Raw genomic sequence first — 25,029 nt, 5'->3', positions numbered from 1 at the left:
TTCCTGTAGGGGCACTAGCAATTCCTTCTGTCTGAGGTACGCGACCCACCGGATCCCAAGCCAGTCATTGATTCCCACTTCTTGACACCAGTGCTGACTGTCATATGTTTATTGTCATAGTGCTAACAATGATGTTTAGTTCTTGACATTGGTCAGAAATATGGAAATGGGAAGTACAGGAACCTTGAGAAAATCATTGGTGTTTGTTCGCGAAAATTGAATTATAGATTATCATGATAACGTTTTGAAAGAAAGAGACAACCCGTAGATGAGCCTGATCATCGGAACACTGCTCAAGAACAGTAGTTAAAATACATTAAAATGTAATTTCTCTCCGAAAGTATCCCCTGTAAGAATTTAACATTTTGAAGGTAACGAATTCAACATTTTGAAAATTACAATTTATTAGTAAGTCGTAGTCTCGTAGTACATTAAGTAGCTTACTAATGTGAGAATCGGTAGATGATCTATTTAGATAATACTCTAGAATTCTGAGTTTTACTGATCCTCAATCGAAGAAGATATACATAGAATGCTGCTAATTCAAATTCATGATTCTTGAAGTGTTAAGAAGATGTTCTATAATATAGTAGTGGATGGCTGAAAAATATTTATTTGAGCAGGCAATTGGTTCAAACATTTATATAGCGATCACATACGTCATAACACCGAAAAGCTTGGCTTTCGTTCTTGAAGAAGTATTGTTTTATGGATAGGAGAGATGGAGAGTGTAAGTCAACAACCACAAAATCATATTGAAAAGAAACGTTTTACTGAATCAATTAAAATATTCACCAGAATACATAGAAGAGCAAGAATATATAAAGAGCATCAACCACAAAGATAAAAAATGACTAAAACTGAGTCAATCCTCAATATACAGAGAATTGTTCGATCCTCACTACGCAACCCTAATTATAAAATATATTGCAACTTGGAATTTAGTTTACTGGAGACTGCAATGTTTCAATCAGCAACAGATAACCTTTTGTTAGATGCTAAACGTTTTCACATAAACAAACACAGGTTTACAAAATAAACAAATAAAGGTTAACAACACAGAAAGATGTAGATTCATCTGAGTGGGCACTTATACAGCCAGAACAATAGATTTTGGAGATCAGAAAACCTTCACATTTTCATTAGAAAATTTTCTTTCACATAAACAACAGTTGAAAGTTATCAGAACAAGTTGTGACTCCTCGCTGCAACAAGATGGTACAATAGTTCACTAAACTAATAGCACAATGATGATTATTTCACGGGTGGAAGTATCCACCTACATCCTCAGATTTAACTGTCCCTCGATTTGTTTATTCAATAACATTTAAATAACAACCCTCAAAAGATTGACAAAATGATGGACAACAACGACGATGAAACCAAACATAAATGTAATAACCATAAAGAAGTAGCAATTCAAATGAAAAAATGCATGTTAACAAAGAAAAGTATTCAAAGTATTCCAAGCATCTGTTGTGAGAAAAATAAGTATATTGTACTGAGAACACAGTGGTAATTTCTTTATGAAAATGTTTAATTCCACTTTCTTTCATTTTGCGAGTTATTCACTGGGTTGCGTTCACTCTAGATCAATTGGATCACTCTGTATTATAATATCTATAATGGAGTTGTCAGAACGTATATACGATTTTGACAATGCCTCAACACGATTTCTGATGAGAATATAGCCTATCCAAATTTTTGTACCTGTAGCTCGGGAATCATGACTGTATAAATAATAGAATGTGAAAAAAACCATCACGAAGAAATGTCAACTCTTCATTAACTCATACCTCAGGAGAACCATGATAAGATGATGACAAGAAGATGTAGGGATAATTGAAACATTTACAAATTCGACTAGCTGTAAATCTAAGTACAGCTGAAAATCCAAAGTTTTAATTTCTCTACAACGAAGATAATCATTTTGCGTAAGATAGTCAAACCTTGTTGTTTCCTTGACGACAACCAACCTGGCAACCTCAGTTTGAGCTCGGGAGAGAGCGGTGTAATTGCCTGTTAATTAACACATCTAGACTAATTCTATATTCTAGTCTATTTCAGGTCGGCAGACCATCCCCAAAGCTTATTAAAACAGACGACAGCGAAGCGCTGATAATCAGGTAATCTGTAGGATCTATTTAGATTGGAAACTAAATTAGATAATGGAATTGCTTTCGTAGCAGTGAAGTCAAACTCATCAGCTTATGAATTTATTGCTTCAAGCTGAAGGCATTACTGAAGGCTGTACTCAATTCAACGCCTGCTTCAATGAATTTCCAAAAACAGAAGCCCAGTAAATCTGATGCGACTTTCCGAACTACTACTGCTATTAGACTATATAAATATGGAAACACTCTGTAATAGCCAATGGTTTTTCAACGGTTTATGTTCTCCAACGGAGAAAATTCATTGGGAAGCAAATCAAACGCAATGGGGTGTAGAGGGGTTCTGTACCCGAGACCCCGAAAGATAGATTAAGAAACAACTTCAGAAGTGATACTTTCAGTTTCAGTTGGTGTTCAATTTTCAGCTGCTCTTATATAATTATGCTCTATTCAGATATGCTACACCATACATCCGCGTATATACGCACTAAGCTCACCTTTTCTAAATACAGCATTGTAATATATATAATATATAGGCATTACAATGCTGTATTTAGACAAGGTAAGCTCCGGTAATGAGTGCTGTGACAAACGAAGTTTGTTGGCGCATGCGCAAACGAAGTCATAACTTCCGGAACGCGAACTGGAGCTACGGTTACCGTAACTGTAGCCACTGCGGGAGAAAAACGTTGCCAAGTCTCTCCATTTTGCCACTGAGTGTACACAGCTGTTACTCAATTCATCCCATTAAATTTGATCTAATAATGATTATCATTTCCTTAATTAAATAATCAATTTAATGTCAAATTAATCAAGACATTTTTTTTCCATAATTTGATTCGCAAATTTGCTTTCATAACTGAGATTAGATTTTTATTTTTATACAAACCTGAAATGACAGCTAATTTAAAAAGCTGTGATACAACAATCTGAATTTCAAAACAACAGAAATTTAGTTATTTGGTAGGTATTCTATTCCAATTTCTTTTAAAAATAATAGAAATCCTATATAAAATAAGTAATTTTAATGGAAATAGTTCAGAAATAACTTTTCAATATTATTTATACCGGTACGAGTAGGTCTAACCTATACTAACTGAAGCATGGATGAAGTCTAGGATGGCTAGTTATTAACTTTTAAAATGTCATTTCACGTATTTTAATTTGTGTTTCTCATACGGTGATGTCTAAAAATTATTTCATTGTTTCAAAAATACATTTTAAATCAATTATACGACTTGTGTACTCAAGTATTTTGAAGAAAAAAATGGCGACTGAAAATGAATTGTTCACTTTTGTACAGTCACTGTCAAAAGTAAAAATAAAATATTCTGGCAAACTGACAACATTGCAAAGCTAGAGAGAGATAGCGCTATCTGTTTTGTTGTATGATAGAAAAGGACAGCAACAGTATTGTCAATCGTACACTGCCATTATAACATGGACCTCACTATAATTCAATATTTATGCTATTTACGCTAAAATTCGCTTCTATGAGTGCCAGTTTCATTTGGGAAAATATACTATAGTTGGATTAGAATAGAATAGAATGGAATATGTTAATCTACCAATAAATATAATTTAATGTACATTAGGTGTCGTCAAGAATAAAATCCTATGAAACTACTGTGCCAATTCATACACATATAAATTATCATCACACAAAATAAGTATTTATTACATCGACGGGCAAATTGAAAAAATCCTCTACATTATATAATGGGTTCTATGTTAGCAGCTTTTTAACTTGTGTTTTAAAACGGGCTAGATTCATATTTCTCACACTAACAGGCAGCTTATTGGATGCCTTGATTGATAATATTCTATAATGTCCTTGAAGTTTTTTTAGCCTGACAAAAGGTACATTCAGATGACATGCTTGTCTGGTGAAATGCCTGTGTATCTCAGACCTACATTCAAGAACATCCAACTCGTCTTACTACTTTTTTCTGAAGAAGCAGCACCCTACTAGTATTGGCTGCTCCGCCCCATAGAATAAACCCATATTGAATTAAACTCTGGAAAAACCCGAAGTATGACGTCCTCAAATATTGCTGAGGAACAAGAGTTCTCAGACGTCTTATAAGAAAAACAACTCTACTGAGCCGACCACATAACCAGTCAATGTGGCATGTCCATGTTAATTTTGTATCGAGAACAATACCAAGTAGCTTAGCTGAAGTGATTTCATCTTTTATATTTTTCAAATTAAAAATAATTGACTTGGTTTTTTCTCGATTTAATAAGAAGTAGTTTGCCTGAAACCAAGAAGAAATGTCGTTTCATCAGCCATCCTTTCCCTTAAAATATCCAGATTTGCATCACATGAAAGTAATGATGTGTCATCAGCATAGCTCACTATCCTACTATCCACACTCACTCTAATATCATTTGTCATGATTATAAAAAGCTATGGCCCCAGATTCGATCCCTGTGGAACGCTATATTTCACATATCTTGGATGAGAGAAGACACTATTAACACAAACCGTCTGCCTACGATCCGTCAAATATGATCTTAACAGCTGATTGCTCTTTCCCTCATTGCCAAAGTGTTCAAGCTTAGCCAACAATATATCATGGTCAACAACATCAAATGCACGGCTCAGATCGCACATGGTTACTCCAGCAAGGCTATTCATCTCAAAACTCTTCAAAATATCCGTCACCAAACTCTCCACAGCTTCAATTGCTGACCGATCAGACCTGAATCCATACTGGGAAGATGTGAATATACTCTTGCTTTCAAAATATTCATACACGTCTATTGCCATACCGGTCTCAAAAACCTTTGCAAATATTGATCCTACTGATATGGGTCGAAAATTGGCAGGATCGTCCCAACTCCCTTTCTTATGAACTGGCACTGTCTTGGAATGCTTCAGAATGTAGGGAAAAACTGCATCGTCAATACAGGCATTAATACAAATTGTAAGAGGAGTCACAATAAAAGCAATCACAGCTTTAATTAAGGAGCTTGAAATATCATATATGTCCCTACTTTTGCTGTTTTTCATTTTCAATAGTATGTTTTCAACAGTCTTGAAAGAGAATAGCCTGAATTTGAATGTGGAAACCGGAGCAGAACTCCTGGCAAGCAATTGCACAGCTGACACTGGAGGTGTATCAATCCTTTCACGTATATGGAGAACAGACGAGACAAAAAATTCATTGAATTCATCAGGTGTGACTGGCGTATTTCGTATTGTTTGTCTTGAAGGCTTAGATACTTCCCGGATAATGCTCCAAGCCGTAGAACACTTATTAGAAGCCCTCTCAATTTTTAGTGCATTGTACTGCAAATTAGCCTGTCTCAGTTCATAACTGTACAGCTTACGTACAGATTTAAACACACGTTGATCATGTGGTGATTGACTCAATCTATACTTATCATATGCTATCAAGACACAATTCCTAAGAGCTAAAACAGACTGATTTATCCAATTAGGCATTCCTCTTTTTAGTTGTACCCAGGTAGATACCAATGATAAACATTTCATAAGACATTGCTTTGTTTCTCAAAACTATTTCCTTTTACGATTTGCAATATCAACTTCAATGATGATTACTCCATTCCTATATGTCTCCTTCATCATTTTCACTTTCATTCTCTTTTCAATCCTTTACTCCTTCAAGACATATTTCATTGTTTGCAAACAGTTTTCCTTTTCGAATTACCTTAAATTTTTGTTGTGTTCAACTAACATTAGTTTCTTGCTTCAAATAATCAGTGTTTGCCATATTTTTTATGGCCTGTGAGAACTGGTAACGTAATATGTATGAAATCTCTCTCACTCCTCTCATACCGATGTGATCAGCGTAAAGATGTGACATTTTTCAGAAAATAGTATCAGCAGCCACATTATTACTTGAAATACAATTCGACACACTGCATTGGCGTGTAAGTTTCAAATTTATATGCTTACTACGGACAGGCTCGCTTCGCACACCTTATCCATATCTATCAATCTAGTCAAATAAAAATTTTTAGACTGGATTCAATCACCGGTTGACTGAGATCACGCAGGAAAACAATGGAAACGCCGATTTTGGTCGTATCGCTGGAAAATTTTTAACTTTTTTTATAAAAATGTTAGACTGTAGCTTAGCGTTCTGGATATGAACTTTCCCTATGTAAAGTGATGGAGATATGAGAATTCAAATCAAATCAAAGTTATTTGTTGGAGCTTCATACAAAATATCTACGAAAATATAGAACGACAAGACTCACAAGTGACAAGAAGTGAAGAAGATACTACTCACAGGAAGTACAGTAAGTTACTGGACTTTAGTTACGGATAAGAGTCCGATACAAAAGTGTTTTACATAAGACTATATATATTTAAATTATCATTAAATATACATGAGTATGTAGTAGAGGAAGGAGTTAGTAAGAAGAAGTATTTAGAAATTCAAGTATGATGTAATGAAGATGATTGATTGCGAGCTCGCACATACATATACACGCATACATTACACAACAAGGATTTTTCGTTCCATTAAATATTATTAATTTCACCCTTGAGAGACGGAGGCGTTATCCGAGTCCCACAGTCTGGCTTATGGAAATTTCGCATGCCAGCTACTTCCAGAGACGGGGTACCCCAACAGGTAGACAGTAGCTAAAGCCCAACGAGCAACGACACCGAGTCAGTTCGTCTGCTATTGAAGTGCATCTACAGCTGATGTATTGTTGACATTCGCTTCGACTCCTATTCATCAGCAATATAAGTAACGCCGCTTCCAAGCCTGGGTTGTAACGGCTCGACCATCAGGAGAGGGCGGTGTAATTGAGAGTCGTACATCGCACATCTGGCATTATTTATTACTAGCAGGTAAACCATGCTCCGCAAAGGTCTAATTAAAAACTTGATAAACTGAAAACTTGACCTACTGAGATCGTGAAGAATTCGAAATAGGCCTATAACTATCCTCGGTGAATTAAGAATCAATAAGCAAAATTTCAAGTTAATCAATCCAGTAATTCAGAAGTGATGATGCGTCTTATTTTTTTAGTATAATTGAATTCGAGAGTTTCCCATCCTCCACATGTATAAGTCGATTCTTTTCTTTATTATATTATAGATGATAGAGACATGAACATGATTTACCAGTAAATAGATAATATATATAGATAGAAGAAGAATGAGAAGATATAGAATAAAACCGTAGAATACACTTTTTTATCTATGACCACTCTCAAACAAAGTTAGCAAAGTTTAACAAACTGGAAGCATTGAAAAATTGACGTAATGAAATCTTGAAGAATTGAGAATAGGTCTATAACTATGCTCGGTAAATTTAAAATCTATTTGCAACATTTCAAGTTAATCAGTTCAGGAGTTCAGATGCGTCGTCAATCGTGAATCACCTATCCCCAACATGTATAAGCCAATTCTTTCCTTTATTTTATTATAGACTAGCAGGTAACACGTGCTCCGCGAGGTTCTAATTGAAGACTTGACGAACTGAAAACTTGACCTACTAAAATCTTGAAGAGTTTAGAATAGGCCTATAACCATCCTTGGTAAATTGAATCTATATGCGACATTTCAAGTTTATCAGTCCAGTAGTTCAGACGTGATGATGTGTTCATGAATTTCCTATACCGTACGTGTAATAAGCCAGTTATTTTCTTTATTATATCATATCCAGATGATAGATATATAGATGATTTATCTATCTTTGAATGTGAATCACCTTTAAACGGTTCGAGGTATTGTGGTTCTTGCCATTCATTTTCTCTTGAAATTCTGTTTCGAAATTAAGTGTCATATGACCACCTTCATATTTAAAAAAAAAAGAAGTTGGATTCAAAATGACAGTTCCAAGATGGAGGACAAAAGTTTTGATGCCAAAGTAGTTATTTTTATACGAGAAGGATCCCCAATCAGATCTATCGTCAAATTTCCCTTCAAAAAGAAATATTCTCTCAATACAAAATTTGTGCGCTCTAGTTGAACCACTGTATCAATTTCAAACTATTCTGTCAATCAGTTGTCATAAAACTGAGAAAAAGCAGACAAACGCCGATTTTGGACGGATTTACTTTGGCGTAGTTTTCAAGTCCTTCAACAACAACACCTTATACAACATTGTACAAATCACACTATGTACCAAATTTGAACATTCGCTGTCAATTAGTTCTTGGCATTTCTGAGAAATCGCAGAAACAACGCTGGGCAGCCTTAGGAAAACGCTATTAAACCGCCTATCCTGGCCGTATCTTTGGCGTAATTTTAAAGTCCTCTCAAAAAAATTCTATACCCTAGTTGAACTCCTGTACCAAATTTGAAAACTCTTCTCACTGATCTTGGAAAATATTTGAAATTGTTTCACCAAAGGTCAAAACGAGTTATCATAGTATGTGACAATTTCTCTCAACATTTAATATTTGAAGTTCTTTTGGAGTATTTGGGGAAAATAAATGACTTGCCCTATGCTTTAAGATTGTCTAGACTCAAGAGTCATTGATACTTGATCACTCCTTTGAATCTCATCGCATTTTAAATCTTGTTAGATAACGTATTTCTTCCTGAAGGTTTGAATTCATTCAAACTATTATCTGTCTGTTCTAGCCCACTATGCACATAATAGCTTCCCTGTCCGTGCACTCAAGATTTTCTACAGGATGCCGGTGTATTTCCGTGAGCAAGAGGAGATCTTTGAGAGTGCACTTAGTGGGAAGCTTGTGAGTTTGGCACTCTACTGACCTGCTCATTCCATATTGAGAAGATAATTCAAATTTCGATTTCACATTCAAAGTGTAGTCATCTCAGGAAAAAATAATAATAATAAATAAATTGCCACTACCTCGTCGAGATTTAGACATTATAAATTATGTCGTACTTATGATGCCATACAATGTAAAAGACTCGTCGGCGATTAACCTTGTGCTCCAACCGCCATCTTCGAAAACGATGGCCATGATTCACTATTTCTCTTTTTTACTATCCACCACGGAGAAAAATGTTTCAAATAAATAAATGAATCAATATCTACAATTGTTGTAACAAAATTCTTCGATATCTTATACCTTGATGCCATTAAAATGGACATTCAAAGATGCTCTTCCAGAAATTTGTCTTGTTATAGAGTTTGTCACTTGGTTTTTCATAGATATGATTGAGTTATGTTTTTGTAAACCATCCTAAACTTACAACCTGACAAGATTAGACTATTAATTTATTTAGTTGCTAATAATTTCAACCGTAGCAACTGTTCCGAAAAGGTTTTCTCTCCAGATAATGGATCTATTAACATAAGCATGGTAGTATGCACATTACAATTATGATTAAGAGGTTGTGAGAAGAATATACATGCTAAAATACAAAATTTGAACCCTTAAAAATCACACTTAAAGTTGAAATACCATCAAAAGATTTCTTTGTGAGCACCTAGGACTTATAAGGAAGTTTTATTACAAGTTTTCTTGCAATCCATCCAGTAGGTTTTCAGAAATCGTGATCAATGAGTGGGTGAGTCAGTCAGTCAGTAAGTTCAGTATTTAGAGAGAAGTATAGGAAATATAGAGTTCAGAAGAATAGAGATTGTAGAAGAAAGAAAGAGAGAGAGAAAGAGAGAGAGTTGGAGAGAGAAAAACAGAGAGAGAGTGTGCGTGTGAGAGAGAGAGATTGTGTTCGAAAGAGATATAAGAGTGAAGTTGTGCTGAGTGCTTTGGAGTTTGACTCGCTTAGTCGATAAGACAGGAATTTTTCAACCCCTCGTACACTATTCAACCTATTTTAGTTTAAAATTTCTCACTGGCCATTATTCATCTACAGAATACATACAAATTGTGGAAAAATAACAAAATCATACTGGATTCAAGAAAAGATGAGAAAAAAACTTAGAAGATTATACGTAGAAGTGGCTACAAAAGAAAATTTCCTAAAAATGCAGGCCTTATGTTTTATTTATTAAAAAAAATAGAAATAGACGTAGGATGGATAGAATAGATACAAAGACATTATCATGAACAGGTACAGACATAGTAGTGAATATAAATATAAAGAAAAATAAAAAATCTCAGTACCCTTTTTGAAATATTTTTATATTTCAAAAAGGGTACTGAGATTTTCATTTTTCCTTGTATTTATATTACAAGTAGCCCTATACAGAAAAGAGATAAATAAGACATAGTAGTGATTTATTGAACATATGAATTCAACACTATAACCAAGTGAATCATCAAGACTGTCATCTTGATATTCAAGCTTCAAGACCATCAGCGGAAAGGGTATAGCAAAAAATAGCAATACAATTATTATTCAACAAAACACATATAGACTCAGGAAATCCGCGTCGGAGACCCTTGCCGTCATTAAAAAGACTGATGGGAATGATGCCTTGAGCCCCACAAGGGATTTTAGTACAGTAGTAGAAAATGCTCGAGGAAGGCCGGTAATTCATCAAAGACGAGCATTGCGTTGAACGCCCAGCGACCGCCTGAACCAAGGCTTAAGAAGTGGAAGAAGAGAAGTGGTGAGAAAGAAGGTCGAAGAGTACAACGTTTTCGACTAGTCCAGGCGCTGGCTTACATTGAGCATACATGAGAGAGGCAGAGAATTTGACTTCGGATTATTGTTAGGGGGTCTTTAGTGTATATGAAACTCGATGTCGTCACATCCCAGGGTGGTCGACAGCTTGGGGGGGAGGGGGGTAAGTTGTAAAAAACGCGCGCTTATAAAATCGCCTGTCCTGCAGTTACTATTCATAGTACAGCTTTTTATTTTTTCTCAAAATTATGTACACATAACTGGCTTTCAATGTGGTCCTGTACATTTTTGCGATAAACCGCATAGTTTTTCCTTAAAAAAATAAAATATCTCGAAAAATGTATTTTTTTATGATGGACTTTTTGTTATTTCTCGAATATTCAAGTCATTAGCCGACTTAGAGGAAAAGGCTCCCAATAAACGTTGTAGGCCGTTTCTTCCTGAATCCAATGATATATATAGTTTGGGGGTTACGATCATAGATGCGGCGGTGGGAGGGGGATTAGTAGCACTGTTATGCTGCGGTCAGTCATAAATTTCAAGTAGTCATTGATTTTGCATTGTGATTCTAAAAAAATTCCACAAATAGCTCCTGACTTCTTTCAAATATACTTTGACAATCTCTCATATTTGAACCGTTCATGAGTCCTTGTAGTTGTTTCATTGAATTGATTGCTTGCTCTCACACCTTAATAATACTGATCTCCCCTCAATAGATTTCCAACAGTATTCTCTCCAAATATTTCAAATTCAACAAAGATATCTCCCATTCCACTTCCATTCAAGCAGCACCATGAGACAATCAGTCAAACTCAGCCAGATGATTAAAGTATCTATTCATAGATATAAGTTACAGAAATCAGATAATAAAGCTGCGTTTACACCAAAGTTATTAACAAAATGTTAATAACTCAATCTTTATAGATTCTATTAGATTAAACGGAACTTGGCAAACACATCATTTTATGTCCATCATGTGTATGATAAGTTATGTTCAATCTAATAGAATCTATAAATTTAAGTTATATTAACATCTCGTTAATAACTTTGGTGTGAACGCAGCTTTAGAGTTGTATTTCCATTGTAATCAAATATTTAGTCATATCACATGGGAGTAATTCGCATTATTTGTGCTTCAACTGTAAATTTATATTAAGAAAATATTTTACTCCTGTTATACGGTGCTCTATATGGGGTAGCCTATATTATTTGTTTAACTTACTCCATTACTTGACTTTCGCAATTCCAAAGTGATCATTGAACTAAATCGAATAATTATTCTCTCTTAATGAAATGTCAGTTTTTTATCGACTGAGAAACACAATAGGATTCCTAGCAAGATGGTTTATCATTACAATGTAATCATAAATAATGATAATGAGATGAAGTTTGTAATTTTGACCATAATTTGTATATTATGATGAGAAATATCAATTATTGAGGCTTGAGAGTTGAAAAATCGTGTTCAGCGACCGAAAATACATAAGATAGCGTTCCTGAAATACATTATTTGAATGCATAGACTAGTAGGAGCGATGCGATAGACAGGCCATTACGCGCATTAATCATGAGGGAGGACCGCGCCGCAGCATAACAGTGCTACTCATCCCCCTCCCACTGCCGCATCTATGATCGTAACCCCCAAACTATATATATCATTGGATTCAGGAAGAAACGGCCTACAACGTTTATTGGGAGCCTTTTCCTCTAAGTCGGCTAATGACTTGAATATTCGAGAAATAACAAAAAGTCCATAATAAAAAAATACATTTTTCGAGATATTTTATTTTTTTACGGAAAAACTATGCGGGTTATCGCAAAAATGTACAGGACCACATTGAAAGCCAGTTATGTGTACATAATTTTGAGAAAAAATAAAAAGCTGTACTATGAATAGTAACTGCAGGACAGGCGATTTTATAAGCGCGCGTTTTTTACAACTTACCCTCCTCCCCCCCAAGCTGTCGACCACCCTGGGACGTGACGACATCGAGTTTCATATACACTAAAGACCCCCTAACAATAATCCGAAGTCAAATTCTCTGCCTCCTCATGTATGCTCAATGTAAGCCAGCGCCTGGACTAGACTGTGACAGGCGTTCAACCGCCACCCTCTCTCTTATATAATAATTTCCCTTCCCTATTAACATTATTTTGTGATTTACAAGTACGAATCTTTTATCTTTATTATTAATCACTCTATTATGTCAATTAACTCAACTAATTATGATTTTGATTAAGTTTGTAGAGTGAATACTGATGTTGTGGAACTTTTCCATAATTGAAGAGCATGCTCCTGTGAAATAATAATTTTTATTAAAATAAAGTGGATTTTTTGACAACATCTAAAGTCTCTTGAATTCTTAATAATTTATTGTTTTTTTGTTTTTGTTTCCACTTCCTGATTAATTTTTAGTCTTAATTTTTTACGCTTAGGCATAATATTTCGCTAGAATTTCCAACATTCTTTATTTAAGGTCAAATGCTGAAGGGAAGGGTATCCTCGATACACTTTCTGAGAATGGACATATAAAGGTCCAAAATTCACCTTTTCATGTAGAAACATTATAATCCAGTCATGAAAAAGGGGGTGTGCTAGCACTTTATACTGTAGTTATGATTTTTTATATACAAAGAGAAGATACATAAGAGAAATCCATAACCAATTTTTTCATGCAAAATTTCCTTGTGCTAGATACAGGATTTGGAGCAAATAGCTGATAACTATAAACTAAACAGAAAATATTAGGTTTTTGGGCCAACCTGTATCTAGTACAAGGAAATTTGGCATGAAAAAATTGGTTCTGGACTTCTCTTATGTATTCAAACAATATATTAGAAAATCAGAGCTACAATATAAATTGCAAGCACCAATGTATATAGTGACTGGACTATCACAGAAATAACACAGTAGTCGGCTATTTCTTCATATTTCTTTGCTCAATATTATTGTAAAACTCTGCAGTCTGTATATGATGTATAATGTTATTTTATTCTTCCTGGTAATTATTATTTTTAGCGGTAGAACGTGAGTTGAATTTTGTTTTGTTAAACACATGAATAAAGAAATCTGAACACTCATCAATGAGAAGACCGCCTATCACACGAAAAACCGACCACACTATCCTAACAGAAGATTTTGTTGAGCCACAGTCTACAGAATAGTGTACATTTGGATTTCACTCTATCCAAACCCCTCTTTCTCAAAATACAACTTTTCAAGAACACCACAGCTGAACTGTGGCGACTGCTACCTGTATACTTGTTATACGATAGCTGATAATGTACACTCCAGTGTACAAGTCGTGTTAACCGAATAAGTGGGAATCCACTCCACCATAACCACTATCAGCTCAGAAAGCGAATGTACAGTATAGTGTACAAATCAACCCAAGTATACATGAGTAGGCCTAAGTGGAAAAGCCAGTTATGGCGAGGATTGGAGCAGGAGGAATGTATTTTGAAGATTATTGAGTGATTGTGGTTATACTATTTTTTGATCCAGTAACGTATACATTGAGTAGTAACATTGAGTGGACTCATTTTTTAAAGTTGAAAGTATTCAGTCATCAGTCTGAATTCAGCAGTTTGATTATAAAATTGAGAAAAAAGTCAAACTAGAACCGAAATAGGTTCTCTACACTCAAAATTCATTTACAATATTAAAAATTCAATTCAATAGCTCTGTGAAATGGTAGCCTTTTAGAAGCAATCTTAATGAAGTCACACTAAAATGACCTGAATATCACACAAAATAGAAAATCACAACAATCACTGGTAGGGCTAGCATATTAAATTCGCATAACATGCAATACGGATTCTGATGTAACTAGGTAATAGATCTTAATAACTAGGTATGAAACGTCTCGTTTGGTAACTATTATTTTTGTATAGGTTTTACTGCTTCTATAGCATAACAAGCACGTCCTACAGTAGCTAGTAGTTTCACCCATGGCTAGAAGTTTTCGTTTATCGACTCACATTTTTCAATATTTATCAAACGATTCAATTGATGATAAATTTTGGGTTAGCCTGGCACTTGGATCATCATCTTTCCATTATCTTTGATCGTTCTATTCTGTCATTATCTATTACAATCTCTCTATTCATTTTCTGCGAATTGAATCTGTTATTTCGATGTAAGGGGTTTTTGTCATCATGAGTACGTCTGCCTTCTTTAGATCATCATTAAAGCATTTTTGCTTCAAATCTCTCATTACTAGCTAGATATCTTTAAGCTATTCTTATTGCCATGACATTGCACTCAACTAATATGTGATTTGTTGTCTCTGTCTCTTCCTCTTCCTCCCGCCAACCTCTTTCTGAGTACATCCGCTGTCAAGTGGATTACTTAACAAAAATTATATAATGCAAACGAAATCTTTGTGCGTTTGCCCATTTGCACCCATTACGTATCCTGCATCCCACCAAGTGTTTCGACATCTCGCATCTGCACAGCATAAGATACTACCACTTGGCCAGATAAGAAAGATCAAAACTGATTTTGGAATTTGGATTGATTTCTTTTAATGCTAATTTTCAACTGATACTACCAACCTGTTTTGCGATACACATTATCTCTCAAAAACTGCTTCTTGTTCATTTTTATGAAAATGTTGCACCTACCAGAGTAGGCGATTCTGTCCATTAATAATTTATTAGAATAAGAGAATGATAAATTATGAATTGGGAGAGAACTCCATGAGATTGTCGACGTGATAATCGAAGCATCAAGAATTCCGTGAAACGGGGGACAAGGAGGACTTGAATATCACAATCTTCTGCTTTAAAGTTTCCTTGGAACTGAACCTTCAATTTATGTTGATCAAAGAGAGCAAGTGAACTGGACAAATTCACAAACATTCCATATATAGAAGATCTTCTATAATTCGATAGTAAATTACTTTATGCACACGGAATCATGAAAAGACGAGAAAAATCAATACTTCAATGATGAAAAATTGAACCGATATGAAAAATAAATTGATATATATTTAACGTGTAACTGTCACGCAATCACAATACACCGTACAGATTCTATACCGTACTACAGAGAATGAACAGAGTCGATATTAAGTGAGTTCCATTTGGCTAGAAATCGATTGGGTCAATAAAATTATAATGAAATATTAAAGAGATCTAAAAGAGTGACCTGCCTAACGACTACTATTCAAATTCCCCTAGTTTGGAATGAATCAAATTACTGAATGAAGACGTAAAAATAGAAGCAATTGTGTGATATTTCAGTAGTGAGTTTTCTTCTTTGTGCTGAATAATACAGTAGGTTATATTTTTAAAGGTGAATCACTTGAATGAACACTTGTCCAAAATAATATAATTATCCAGATTGGGAGTTGTTAATTCTTGATTGTGACATGAAAAACATTGATTCTACAACTATCTATTATTCTAATATGCTTCCTATGTCAAATTACAATATTTCATCTCAATCCCGCAATATAATGAATGAATGGAGAAATCACAACTTTTGATTCCATAAAAATAATCTAATCCAAAATTGATGAGTTTACTCCTAGACTTTTTAAAATAGATTCTGGAAGCTATTTGAGAATTCAAAATGTTCAGAGATAAGAGTATTTTTAAATGAGATCAACAGTGAGTTGTGATGATCACTACTGGATTTCTGAAAATAAATAAAAGATACTCAAAAAGGGAAAATAAAACGATAAAGTAAAAGAATGAACAGCTACCAACAAAGACATTTTAAACACATAAAATCCAGTGGAATCATCGTGTTCGTAATAATATGCTACCACTTACAATAATATTGTAATTAGCCTATAGAATCCGCCACCGGAAACATACGTTTCACAAATCAACAACACTCCACCATTTTAATGAAAAAAATTATTGCCAGAAATAAGCTTTTCAGGATATGCAACATTACTCAATCATGTACGATAAAAATATCGTTGAGATATTAAGATTGTATCCATTTTTAAGCTGACAAAATCAATGTTGAAAATGCTCTCTCAAGTATGCCTACACATTCTCCAATAGCTAACTATTGATCTGATCGATTTTCTGCTCTATAGCTAATTGCAGTTCGGCCAATATACGTTCCATACAACAAATACTTCAAATACCACCAAAAGAAAGAATCACACATCGAAAGATCAGAAAATCGCTCGTCACCTATTGGAGAGTACAGGCTAACTTGAAAGAGCGTCTCCACATTTTTGTCAGCATGAAAATGGTCACCATCATAACGATATGGGTTTTCATTCATAGATTCGTTAAATGGAATGTTTATAGTAACATCCCAAGTTATTACTATCAATAAATTATTTTTAAACGTTAAAAGAGTGGAGTACTGTTCATTTGTCCAAGACTTGTTTTCCGTGACGAACCTGTTGACAAATTGTATGAACAAATTAAGTGAGTAACATTTTGTAAAGAGCATTGAATTTAGATAATGAAACAAACCTAATCAATCAAGAAAGGCGTATAGATACTAGGACAATATACATTCGAGCCACAGTCATTCTGAATACATAACACATTATTCTATTTGTATATTCATCCCTTTCTATTTTAGTGATCAATAACCGTAATTATTATTATTGATTGCAGAGTTATTTTCTGTACATATAAGTACAAAGTCGGTGGAATGATAAAATTGGAATTATTCTAAGTATATATAAATTGATCAATTATACAGAATTTTTCCGAACTCCATACCAATATTGTAGGGCATTGTTCCTGGGTACGAATCATATCTAAATATCATTTTCAAACTGTTCGGAAGTCCTTAGTTACTCACACAGCCGCCATTTTTTTCACTTTTTCTAAATAATGGCTGAAAATACTTAAGTGAAAATTTGCACAAACATTTATGACTATACATACTAGTCAGAGCTACATAGAAATTCTGACAATTTTTTTCAAATTCATAAAGCAAAATGACGGTCGTTTAAAATTTTCTCTCAGATAATCAAAAACCTTTGATTTTACGAGAAAAAACGTTTTGTAGTAATTTTGTAACTATTTAATTACAAATCGATTGATACCTCATTTTGCAAGATTGTAGCAATATTGAGTGAGATATGGCAACTTTAGTGATGCCATAATGCCATAGTGGTGAACACGTTTGTTGCAGTGCACGTCAATGCATGTTGCTATATTGAGGCCCACGTTATAATGGCAGTGTTTGATTAGCAATGGTATTGCTATCCTTCTCTATCATTAAACAAAGCAGATATCACTATCTCTTACTTGCTTTGCTCTGTTGCCACATCGTCTTTTAACAATGTAGAATTAATAATTAATCAACAAAATATTTCATATTAATCATTAAAATTCATCATGAAATGATTGAAAAAAATATTTTTGTGCTTAGTAAATTATAATTGATTATTTTGAAGGAAAATGAACAGTTAATATTACATCAATAAACCTGTATCAGCTACCATTTATAGAAGGCATTGACGAGACTGAACAATTTCCATCTGATTTGCATGTTATTCTTAAGCTATTTTATATAAATTCAAACAATAATAATAAAACGTTACATAACCTTTAAAACGGTAAGTCACCAATCCCTAAATCTGCCATGTCTTGCATAATATTTGTTCAATATTGGAAAGTGAAGTGTCGATCTATTTGAAAATGTATTTACTAAAAAATGTATTCCTGTATTTTTCTTTGTAAAATCATCGACTTTCAATTATTCAAGGAATAAATTCTTAAACTGCCACCATTTTGTATTATGAATTTTAAGAACTGTAATAATATTTTATAGCTCTATAAAGTTGTCATAAATTATAAAAGCAAAGTTTCACTTCCGTATTAACAAATATTTAGAAAAATTAAGTGAAAAAACAAAAAGTTATATTTGGTTGTTCGTATCCTAGACTATTGGTAGGGAGTTCAGAAACACTTTGTATACATTACCTATAGTGAGATTCAGTTTGCATCAATAACATGTTAATTGATGTTTGTATCAATGCTAATGAAACATTAGTTTTCTATCCTTGTCTGTCATCAACTTCATCCTTTTCAAGAACTAAATAACTACACCGTTGTCAAATGATGATGAACTACCAAAATATTTCATCTCCATTGTGAAAATATATTATTTAATTTTGAAAGACATATCTTTTTGATGAATAAAATGTATTCGAGATAGAATTGTACATTATTAACAAGAAACAACTTCCAACATTAGATCAGATTTACAGGGATAACTTAGAATCACAGCTATCTGTTATAGAAGGCAGTTCAGACGGGGAAGTGGCAGCAATACGTTCCCATAATTTCTATTGACTTTATAACAAGAATCCCACTACAGGTATCACTTGTAAGTTTGACACAATAACTGAGAAATTCTAAGGAGTATTACAAACATAATAACTCACTAAAACAATTTCTTCGAGATAACACATATTAGCGTATACACATAAATTTGGGAAAAACAATAAAATTAACATGCAAAGTTGTTATACAGTAGATAAAAAACATTTCAAATCAATAAAAATATAGAGCGAAGAATGCAATCAAAAATAATATAATGCGTTAAAGCCTTAAACTGCAAAGCCATTTTATAGCCTTATACTTCAAACCAACTACAAAGCAGACTATGCAACTCATAGAAATTGTGATAGTTTCACAATTATTGGATATTTTAATAAAAATACGAGCGACAGTACTAAGTAACATTAGAAGTATACTCAAAATAAAAGAGTTGAGAATGAATTTCATTACGAGATTATTTGAACCGCACAAATAAGTGATTGAGTAGATAGTGTAATGATTGATGCATTAGACATTCTAAATGACTTGGTTGAGATTGAAAATTGGCAGTAGGAAAGCTAAATGAATAACAATCACTTTTGTAAACTGCATACAGAAAAAGGAAATAGAAAAAAAACTGAAATTTGGAGCTGCATATGAAGGGTAAAGGAGAAAGTAAAAGTATTTACAAACCAATACAGTGGTTCGAATTTAGATCATGGGAAAAATGGAAGGCTGAATGGTTTTTATATAATACAATAGAATGCTCATCAATATTTTGTAGAGTTTTAGATTTCACATTCTATATCAAATTTTCCAATAATAAGCTTATAACAATGTTTTTGAACAGTGATTGTATCGAATATAGAAATAACTTATGCATGTTACATTATAGGTAACATTATAATTAACATTGAATTAAGATGTTATGTTTGTTAATGAAAAATTCATTAAAAAAATATATTTACTACCCACCTTTTTCTATTCAGTTTGGAGGATATTATGTTTCTATCATGTGATAATTGATAATCTTTACTTGAAATTCTTATCTGAAAAATTTTTTCGTCTAATTTTTTATTTTAAGCCATTTTATAAGTATAAGAGTATTCAATCGAAAAATATGATGATTTTTCAATATTCAGATGAATTATTGGCCCGTAGCCGAGATAACTTTGTGAGGTGAGAGTATTGTTTGCAGCATCATACATCATCTTATTGGATAAAAAAACCGTGTCATGCTTCACGCCCGTGGTATAATTTATTTCAGTTCAGTGCACTTGCATAATGTGAACAATTGAAAACTACTCCTCACTACAGTGTTCTAATAACATGCATGATAAAACTCCAAGCTTACGGTACATGAGTAACTAAGTAAAGTATATTGGAGCTTTAATCACATGTAGCCTACAACGGTGCATACATAAATCAATATGCATAGTGGGCCTTGAGTGAAAATACTTTCAACTACTCTGGAAGTGCAACTCTACAATAAGAAATAATTCTACATAAATAAAGAATGCAGCAAATTTTTGCAAGAAGCACAAATTATGAGAGAAGAGGAATTAATATCTTGAAGTCTTTCGTAGGCACTACGAAAATCGAAAATGGAAGTAGATTAAGATTTAAAAATAGTAATATTGTATACTCAATCCTTTTAATCAATTTGAAGGATGAGGTAATTCATAGTCTTCCAACTGCCAGTTTGCAGAATGTACAAAGAATCATCCTGAAAAACAAAAAGCATCTTTAGTTTTCCATGACAAGTGCAACATAAACAAATTCAATCGATGGTATTACGAATATTCCAATTATTTTTCCTTCTAAAAAAGAGCTACTGTTAAATGATTCAATTCTTTCATTTTATTATCAGTTTTTCTGTGATGACAGAGCTCAACAGAAAAAGTTTCCATTCTATAGACTGAAGAAAATATTATTGGATCAATATTCCTATAAAAACATAATTCAGGCTTGATCCAAGAAACTGAGCCTTTGCTTTCTGTCCAGAGTTCTAGTGGAAGATGGAAGTCACTGACAATCGTTCGTAAAATTAATCAAGTTTCTTTGAATAAATCCGTACACTATACATAGGTTCTACTTGAGCTTGTGCTTGTCAGTTTTCGCTCAATTGATATATATATATATATTACTTAAACCACTTTGAAAAATTGAAAAGATGGTATTTGAATTACTAACTTACAGTTATTGTATTGAGAGTTGATGTTTTAAAAATTGAAGCTTGTTCAAACGTTGTTTTTCCGATCAGATCTTCGTAAAGTTAGGTCTCCAGATTGCATCTCCGTATGAGGATGTTTTTTCCTAAAAAAAACATATTATCTTGTAAAACACTATTCATGAGAAAAATGTTGTATATTTTAAGTATATTGTATTTTGAAATATTTAGGTAGTTATTAGGCCTATTGATATGAACCAACGGTTCTTGTTCCAGACGTTGATTTGTTTTTTGATGCTTTTTCAACTGTCTATTACATCAAACTGAGACCCATACTTTTCATAATATAAAAATTTGGAGATATTTTATCGAATTCAACCCTCTGATTTTGTGGTAATATACGTAGAATTAATGACGGGAGATTTATGAAAATGATTATTAGAAGAATAGTATACTTTATTCATTAATATAATAATTCAAAAAATCTTGAAATTTAATTCATTGATTGAATTATTTATTAAGTCATGATGTGTCTAAATAATCATGAAAACTCCATTTTCTAAACTGAGCTTGAGTTTTTTTTTAGTTTATTTTTATCATGAATGGACTGATAACTTTATTGTTAAAGTTTGTTTATAACTTTTATAGTATTCTTTGTATTTTTGTTCAAAATTCAAATTATCTCTAACTGAAAAAAGTGATAGTCTATTCCTTCTCTTGATATTTTCCCTCCATATGGCTTATGTGAATCTTAATCGAATGTTGGAATGCTTGAACGTTCATCTTCAATGCCAATGATAAATACAATTCCATGTCCATGTTTGTTGCAGCTACTATAAAAACGTGCTTTTATCATAGAAATCGGAAACACGTGTTCCAAATCATCTAAATGTAAAAATATTATATATTATCGAAAACTTTGTTCAAGCTAATTCAATTTCATTTCACGTTTGTTTCCACTGAATATTTTTTATCGAGTTTAATTATAATAAAGGAGGTTTTAAAAAATGTTCCTTCTATTTCTACTTTTCTTCGGTGTATCGTTATTATGAAAACATTTTCCAACTATTACGATCAACCACCTTGGTGTTAAAAATGAGAAGCAAGCAGCATATTAATATGATATTTGAACTACATTTACAAACCGTTGATCAGAAGTTCTCTATCAGATTTCAACTAACAGATTCACTAATCTCAGCAATTGAAATTGACCATAGAGCTTTACAGCTTGGTGTTTGGGATTCATGAATGAATTATGAAACGAATAAATTATGATGAAGGATACCAAGATAGAAACAGAATATTTTCAACGAATGAGCAGATACAAATATTTTCTTTTGCTTTCATAGTCTGAAGAGCATACTGTGCAATAATTGAATCCCTCAATTTCCCGAATAATTGAGGCAGATTTTCTCAAAAATGTTAACTATTTCTACAATTTCGCAGTAGCTCGTTTAAACTAGGCCACGGTCACTGCTGAATTGGAAGCTGAATCTCCGGTCAGGAGAAAAAATGCAGGTTCTTTATTCAATTGAAACCCTACTTAGACAGATATGCTTTGAGTCCAGTCGAATAATTCCGCTCCCAGTGTGAGATCAGAGAAAGAATTGCCATATAAGTTCTAGACAGTAGGAACGAGAGAATAAATAGTGTAAAAGTGGACGGAAACCCAGCATGAATGATTAAATAATTAACAAAAATATTAATAGGTTATTCAAAGGCATCAATTGCTTCTTCGGAGGAACTTGATTCCTTCAAGTATGATGCAATTTTCAAACTGCTAAATGAAATCAATTTATTAATTACCCTGTCAACCAAGGTGACTTTGTCCCAACTCACAGAAAAATATTCAAATCCATTCATCGATGATCTCTGTGATCCAAAATCGATGCTAAACATTGATAGCTGTAGCCCCAATCATTTATAAGAGGTTCTCTAATCGATATCTTGTCGAATATAGTTGAACTATCGACATAAAACGAAACTCCTTGATTTCGTTGTAGGAAAACTTCGTATTAGGAAACTTAATTCTAAAAGACTGATGATATCAGTGAGTATTTTATTTTCGCCTTTTCATGATATTTCAATTAGTATAACCATAATATCCATAGTTGAACTGGTTGGGATTCTGTTACTCGTAAAATACAAGGAGGTCACTCACTCAAAAACTTGATGGGACTTTATCTCAGTGTGAAAATTATTATATTTGGCAGGATATGATGCAATGATGCAAATACCATGGAAAATATTATAATTATTATGTATAATATCTAATAAAACAAAATATCCACCTTGCTTGAAATCAATACGTTCCGTATATTCATTTTTTGCAGATTCTGCAGCAGGAGCGAACATGCCTTGACGCTATAAAGATCTTTGTGCAGCAGAAACTGAAATGCTCTTCAATGAATAATTTGTGAATTTTTCAAGTGGATTTCATTTCTTTAAAATCAATATTCATTTCGAAGGTCAACAGTGACAGTTTCACTTTGTCTAACTCTTGAAAATGAGCTTGAATCCATATATTTTTCAAAGCGCCCTGTTTTGAAACAAAGTCACCCCCAACCCGTGGTGGACATTGTCTCTTACTCTCAAAAAAATATATATTTATTAAAGTGAGGAAAAATACTAACTCTATATAATTGAAAATACTCTTTAAACATTGCAGAATACAATGAAAATTATTCCAAGAGATTAGTTTCAACAAGTATTGACTGGAAGCTATTTAAAATTTCAACTCCCCAAAATTGGTACAAAGTCACCGTACACTGTCCGTACGGTTTACCGTATTACTACTATATCCACTTCAAGAAATAAAATTTTCCTTCTTTTTAAAATCCAACATTAAATTAATTTGGGTAATCTAGATGATATTTGTGTGATTCACTGCTGCTCAATTACATGTAAGTATCAACGTTTTGATTAAATTACAATTGTTATTTATGGTACTTTTTAAATGGTCTATTTTTTAAATCACGACGTTTATATATGTGCTTCTATCTAGCAAACATATGAGAATCTTCTCAACTACTTTCAAATTCTTAGTTCCAGAAATACCTCTGTAATACAATATCAGTAGAGAGGATGTTACGAAATAACCAATCTCGGATGTAATAATTTAGTATCCAATCTTCCCATTCTAAGAGAAAATGAAAGCAACCAAATAAAATCGAGACTTTGTATGAAATAATGCACAGCTTGTAATATGTAACGTCTCGTAATAGGTAACGTCTCACCTGGCCGAGCAAAAGAACTTTCAGAGAAACCCATCCCTTCTATGAATAAATTCTCCATTCTCATTAGTGCAACCAAACTATACGTCTAGATTTCCTCTAGATCAAATCAGAGGGGAACTTTATTGAAATGATTACAGATGAATATACTACATAGAACCTAGTACACTATACATCAACAAAAAAAGGAAAAAGAAATCGAGAATAAACTTGATCTCAACTAGATTTTATCCAAACTATAGTCAATAATCATGAAATGAATCACTCATCTTGTATCACTGTGGGTAAAAAAATTCGTGCCTACCTATCGTGAATATCATATCTGTAGCCCACCAAATTAATATCAGCATTCAAAGTGGTTACAAAAAAATGGTTTTCGATTTGACTGTGTAAGATAGATCTTAAGTTATATTTTATTAGAAATAGATAACACTATTCATCACTATCTATTTTATTAAATTGGTGAGAAAAATGCTTTCTGCAACTATCATTTTATTTCGTTCTATCAAAGAACAATACCTTTATGAAAGTATATGAGTATCACTATAGCACAATTTCTTCCTTTGTTAATTTATCGAATCAGTGTTAGCATTCCAATGAGAACAATACATTATTTTATTGATCTACTCAATAATGTTTACGGTCTGCAAATTACTCCAAGTGGAAGTTTTACACTTAACAGGTATTATTCCTGGGCTTAATAATATTCCTAGCACAACATTATCCAACGTGTATATCCAACAATATATTCAATTGTAATTACTA

General features: G+C 33.1%; 1 protein-coding gene across 6 annotated transcripts in view; it reads right to left on the bottom strand.

Annotated features, from left to right (window-relative positions):
• LOC111047779 (protein ECT2) overlaps window positions 1-25,029 on the bottom strand; it is a 263,745-nt gene that overhangs the window by 91,827 nt on the left and 146,889 nt on the right. For 4 of the 6 annotated variants that reach the window (XM_039441642.1, XM_039441644.1, XM_039441645.1 and 1 more), the window contains 2 exons: window positions 21,059-21,177; window positions 20,507-20,587 (listed from right to left, as the gene is read on the bottom strand). The exons of the other annotated variants lie outside the window; for them this stretch is intronic. The gene's annotated coding sequence lies outside the window, so the exon portion shown is untranslated. The remainder of the gene's footprint in view (window positions 1-20,506; window positions 20,588-21,058; window positions 21,178-25,029) is intronic. 6 annotated transcript variants of the gene reach the window in all.

This window comes from Nilaparvata lugens, chromosome X, assembly GCF_014356525.2.
Source record: "Nilaparvata lugens isolate BPH chromosome X, ASM1435652v1, whole genome shotgun sequence".
Lineage (NCBI taxonomy): Eukaryota > Metazoa > Arthropoda > Insecta > Hemiptera > Delphacidae > Nilaparvata > Nilaparvata lugens.
This window is presented reverse-complemented; position numbering and strand designations above follow the sequence as displayed.